The sequence below is a fragment of the Girardinichthys multiradiatus genome, chromosome 24 (assembly GCF_021462225.1).
Source record: "Girardinichthys multiradiatus isolate DD_20200921_A chromosome 24, DD_fGirMul_XY1, whole genome shotgun sequence".
Classification (NCBI taxonomy): Eukaryota; Metazoa; Chordata; class Actinopteri; order Cyprinodontiformes; family Goodeidae; genus Girardinichthys; species Girardinichthys multiradiatus.
The window spans coordinates 18,073,372-18,079,371 of record NC_061816.1 but is presented as its reverse complement, the minus strand read 5'-3'; the positions used below and the strand labels follow the sequence as shown (position 1 = coordinate 18,079,371).

The window sequence follows — 6,000 nt, the reverse complement described above, 5'->3', positions numbered from 1 at the left end:
TAGTTTTCTTTATTAATTTCCTTGCAATGGATTTACAAAATAATAAACAAGGTTGTTGGTATTTGTTATTTTGTTACAACCACAGTCTTCAATGTTTGAAACTGCTGTTGTCTTGATCCTATGTGATAGATCAACTATATGTATAAATAACGTCAAAGCTCAGAAAAACCAAGTGTTAGTGGTTGTAGTTGTAGTTGAAGGGTGTGAATAGTTTTGGAAGTTACTCAGTTACAGTAACGGAGTCTTTCTGAACATGTTGGGCTGAAACCTCCCCTGCAGTTTAAACGGGACGTGGGTGTAGTTTGGATCAGATGCTGAGCGCTCGCGCTGTTGCTTCAAAGTCTTATCTCGCGGTGAACAAAAACCCGTCGCCGCTGCGCTCGCGCCCGCTCTTTGCCGGGGCCGAGTCCCTATTGGCTGCAGTTTCTCCTCCCCGCCAGTCCTCCGCTGATTGGACGGACGGTCCCCCTCTCGGTCCGCTGCACCGGCTGCACGAGAGCGGCGTGCGGCGCCCAAGACGCCGCGCGGCGAGAGTAGGAGCGGGGAGCACGGAGCTCAGAGAGATCAGGACAAGTTATTGACACGGAGGAAGCTGGGAGCGCAGCTGCGGGTAGGTGTCTGGAGAAGAGAGAACCGCTGGGTGTGTGTTGTGGTGAGGGTCTGTGTTTTCTGGCGATGAAAACGGTCACCTCGGGCTTTCAGCGGCTGGAGGGATGCTGCCTGTGGGAGTGAAACTGAGTTAAAGGCTTGCTGCTTTGTTGAAGAACATGCTATTTGACCTTCGCTGATTGCTGTGATCTGGAACTGCACTCTGTCCAGTGATTACAATCACATGGATAAATTGTTACTTGTTATATGTTTGCATTTTAATGACAACTACTATAAGCTGCTACCTATTGGAGCAGTATAGTTAAGCCTGGGATCACTGTTGTTTTTAAGTGCATGCCATCATTTAAACAAGAGGGAGGCTCACTAAAGCTGGGATTATTGGCATTTATGTGTGTCAGAGGAAGGTAAAACAAAACAGTGAGGGAATAAATCCATATAAGTAGATGAGAGCAAGCTGCCTTTTTATGCTGTTGTGCACTTTGAGGCTTAATATCAGTTTAAGCGATTTATCAGGCTGCAGATCCATACAACATTCTGCTGAGTGTCACCACAGTGTGCTCCTGGATAGTGCGAAAAAGGAAAGCTCTGGATACGACCTTTAGTGACATGCCAGTCAAAGGGTCATAGTAATGCACAATGTGAACAGAAAAAAATACCTTTCCAGAGATTTATTCTGACACTAGCTCTGAAACCCTAATGCCACGGATCACCCTCGTTTGTTTTATTTGGAATTACACCGCTCCTTGATGTGGTTACATCAATCCTTCTCAACACCATCTCCAGTCCTGGAGTAATACCAGAGCAGGAGAGCTTTTCTCTTTTAAGCAACTGTTGGCTTGCAACCTTAAAGAGGCAGCCTGGGTAGTGAACGTTGGGAGCCCTGCCACACTCTCTCTTTTTAGCCTCTGTAGTGGCTCAGGTAACAAAATCCTGCAAATAGGAGACTGTATGTGTTCCTTCAGTCTTTAGACTTATGAGCATGCATTGCATTTTAAATTTATTAAAATAGTTTGATCATTTTTAAGTTTCTGTTTAGCAACCAGAAAACTTCAAGGTGTTTTTATTTGGGATTTTATGTGATAGACCAACATAAAGTGTCTATGTTTGACTTATTAAAAACAGACACAGGGGTGGAAAACAGTCTGATCTAAATAGCACCTCAGAGGAAATGATCTGACATTAGACACACAAAATGTTCAACAAATATTTGAGATATGTAACATACATGCATGCATTCAGCCCCTTTCATGCTGAGGAGGAGGCTCTCCCTTCAGCAGGCACAGAAAGCTGCTCAGAGTTGATGGTTTATGGATGAAGCTAAATCCAGGGCAATCTTGGAAGAAAACCTGTTGGAGGCTGCAAAAAACACTGACAATGGGATAGAGATTCACCTTCCAGCAGGACAACATCCCTTAACATACAGTGAGAGCTATAAAGACATTTGTTTTCAACAAAAGCGTTTTCATGAATTAGAATGGGTTAGTCCAGGGATAAGTTACTTTATCTATCTAAATAGCTGTTTTGCCGTCTACAAAAAAAAAGCTGCAGAAGCTAAATGACTACATAAAAAGGTTTAATTTTTTTTATAGATGTCTTTTGAAGAAAACGACAATGTTATTTCCATTTGTAGGTTTTGTGAAAGAAGAATAACAAAGCTTATTCAGTGACTTTCTTCAAATTCATGTCTATCAAAAATGGTGGAAAAAAGCAAATAATGATAAAAAAGTGAATAAAATAATTGTTTCCAGAACCTAATAAGTGTAATTCTGTTGCTTCATGTGGATACTGCATTTAAAGCATCGCTTAGTTTTTTATGATTTTGGTCAAAGTGATTAAAGAACTAAAGAGACACACGTGGCCCTCTGGCCTAGTCAGAGTTCAGACCTAAATCTAAATGAGAATCTACATAAAATTGCTCCACTCTATCCAATCTGAGCTTGAGCTATTTTACAAATAAAGGACAAAATGTCAACCTTTTGTATGTGCAAAGATGGCCTCTCACAAACAACCCCAATAAAATACATATTCTTGAAACGTGACAAGATGTGAGGGAGTTGAAGGGCAGGAATATTCTGAGAAGAAACTGGACCTTTAGTGGAGGAAGTCTTGTTTTGTGATCTGAAGTGCAGATGAGCTGATTTTTCTTATCATTTTCTTTTTTATAATTTGAAACCCACACACCCAACAAATGTTCTGATCTGGGAACAGGTTCTTGAATCTTCTGTTTGCCAGCTCTCATCTCACAGCTGCTGGATCTTTAAAAATAATAACTGCTGCAGATCAATAAACCACTAATGCACCATCAGAAACAGATAAATGATTCTCAGCCAAAAGCAATGGTTTCCACCCGCCTTTTTAAAAGGAGTCATAGCACAAAATCACTATTAGACACTTCCTCCTGTGATCACAGTCCTTATATCTATAAAAGCTTTGTTTACAGCTGCTGTGTTGTAAGCTAAATCTTATTGACATCCTGTGAGAGGAAGCCAGCTCCTGGGTGCACGTCTAATACGCTTGGTTTTAACTCATTCAACCCTTCACACGAGGCTTTTTATTTGCGAAGGCATCCTGCCTGCCTGAGTTACCCAGCGACTAAAAGCTTCGATCTGTTTCAGATATTCCACGTTAAATCATTTCATGCAGTTCTCACATGTAGCAGAGGATAGGAAATTGAAGGTGTATTTTTGGCTGGAAAAAATCCCCCCAGAGGCACAACCAGATTCTTTTTAATTACATCGTATTTCAGTGCTGGAAATGATTGGAATTCGATTTATGCTCCAATGCGAGGCCCTCCAAGATGAGATAAACTGTATGTGACATTGATGAATGGTGTTTGTAAAGACTGCAAAAGAAAAGTGGATTACCGGCAGGCTTATTAACTCGTTTCATAGCTTCGATGTACTTATACTTTTGATGCTGCTTTTCTTGTCAGCTCTGTTTAATGGAAAAATCCGTCAGTTGCTAGATTGCTGTTGGTTGTTGTTAGTGTGATGGCATTTGGGTGCCCTCGGGGAACAGTACAGCACGGCTTGTCAAATGTCAGCTGTGTTTCTTTAGTCTTCTTTGGAAATTGCCACTTTATGAAGACTATCAGTTTGGATTTAGGCCCATTTTCCTTTCACCAGCATTGGTTTCACGCCATGCTCGGAATTAGAGTCAGTCACCATTAAGCAGCAACGTAGAGGTGCCAAAATATGAGGTGCCATAAATGCTGGTTCGAAGCTACAGCCTGAGACAATAGTAATAGATTCCTTCTGGGTAAAATGACAGCTTTTACTGCAGAAGCAAACATGGTGATATAGTGCCTCTGAAAAGGGATTCATTCCTCTTTAACTTTTCACGTTTTGGTAAAAACCACAAGCTTTACTTTATTTATTGGAGATTTCTATGAAAGTAATTCATAATTCTGAAGTGGAATGTTAGAATGTCCCTGTCCAAGTCCACACCCAAATTCAATTAAGAATCCATGGCAAGACTTGATGGTAACATGTTGTTGAACCAATCTCAGAGCTTGACATAGTTTGCAAAGAAGGATGGATAAAAGTTTTAATGTCTAAATGCAAAAAAAAAAAATGGTAGAGCCACACACCCAAAACCTGCTGATGTATTTGAAGAGAAATGTGATTCTAGAAAGAATGAAAGGCAGATGGTTGCCCTAGATTTTATTTAGAGAAATCAGATTAAAGGGGCTGAATATACATATAAGACTCTGACTAGCTTCCCTATCCCTGGATTCCCACAGCATGATGCAGCAGCATGTTCATATTTAAGAGCTGTATTTCAACTAAGATTAGATTACACACAGATGGACTCAATTTACTAATTTGGTGACTTCTGAAGGCAATTGGTTGCACAGAGTAAAGGGGGCTGAATACACTTTATATATATATATTTTAAAATTTAAAGCCACGTATCCTTTTCTTCCCACCTGGCAATTATGTGCTACTTAGTGCTAGTTTATCACATAAAATCCTTTTAAAAATGCACTGAAGTTTGTGAGTGGTGAAATGTAAAAACACTGAATACTTTTGCAAGCTACTTGCAATTGTCTGCGATGATGGCAAATAGGAAAAACTGTGGAAGGTTAGGTGAAAACGTACACTCAGGTATACTCGACTTATGAGTCAAAATTTAATGAGTCAGCACATTGTTTCATCTTGCTTCCTCTCTTTATTCTTTCACTGGTTCTACATTGCTTTCAAGGAATGTATATGTTACATATATTGTGTAATATCTTAGAAAAAGCAGTGGCTTGTTACTGTGTCTTGGTAGAACTGGCAGTATTATCACTCTTTAATAATTTAAAATGCCTCATTAAGACTGTTAATATCAGGCTTTGTGGCGTGTGCCCCCTCATGTGCAGTGACTGACTTTCACTGCAGCCTGCCCAGTTCTGAGACCCCCCCTGGGGCTGCTAGCTGCACATTATGCAGCCCCCCTCCTGCTGAATGTTGTTATAAGTATACATTTTGCAATTGATCCACATTTTCTTTTCCATCATTATTATGACCCCTTCATTTCCCCTGACTTTCAGGGTCTTGATTATCTATATAAGATCTATTTAATCTGTGGGCATAAAAAAAACAATTGTTACATTGTTGGCAAGGAGTTTGTGAATGCTTCTGAAATATAATAGCCTACCAAATATTTCATCGACGTTGTGCTTTGCAATTGCATTGCTGCAGGCCCTTACATTTATTCCAGTCAGATATATTGTGTAGCTCTGCTTTCAATTGTATGGAAGACTCCAGCATCAAGCTGGGGATTTGTAGTGAAAGTTAAAGAATTTAAGCTCTTCATTATTCTATCCATCTTGTGCACCACCAGCATCACTCGCAGTGAAACAGCCTCACAGCATGATCCTGCCTCTACCATGCTTGGTGTATCCATGACCTTGTCAAGTTAAGACATTTCATTAACCTGGAAATGGGGAATACTGATCAGATTTAGGGGGAATGTGCCATTTAATTTTGAAACTGTTGTAATTTACAACAACAATTTCATTCCGTATCAAACTTGTGTCCAAAACTCTAATGTTGCGAGCGGTTGTTTCACTTTAAAGCTTAGTGTTTGTTAGTGACCTCAACAAATTAAGGTTCTTTGAAAAGTTTACAAACGCTGTAAACATTTAATGATGTAGAGAGGAACTTGTTTACCTTTTTTTTAATTTAGATTCCCGAATCTGTTGCAACAACACCAAGGACAAGTAGGGGACATACAGGTCCTTCTCAAAATATTAGCATATTGTGATAAAGTTCATTATTTTCCATAATGTCATGATGAAAATTTAACATTTATATATTTTAGATTCATTGCACACTAACTGAAATATTTCAGGTGTTTTATTGTCTTAATACGGATGATTTTGGCATACAGCTCATGAAAACCCAA

At 39.6% G+C, this 6,000-nt stretch overlaps 1 protein-coding gene across 1 annotated transcript in view; it reads left to right on the top strand.

Annotated features, from left to right (window-relative positions):
* Positions 1-342: 342 nt before the first annotated feature.
* Positions 343-6,000, top strand: part of LOC124861260 (beta-1,3-galactosyltransferase 1-like) — a 176,313-nt gene continuing 170,655 nt past the window's right edge. Inside the window, exon 1 of the mRNA XM_047354832.1 lies at positions 343-610. The gene's annotated coding sequence lies outside the window, so the exon portion shown is untranslated. The remainder of the gene's footprint in view (positions 611-6,000) is intronic.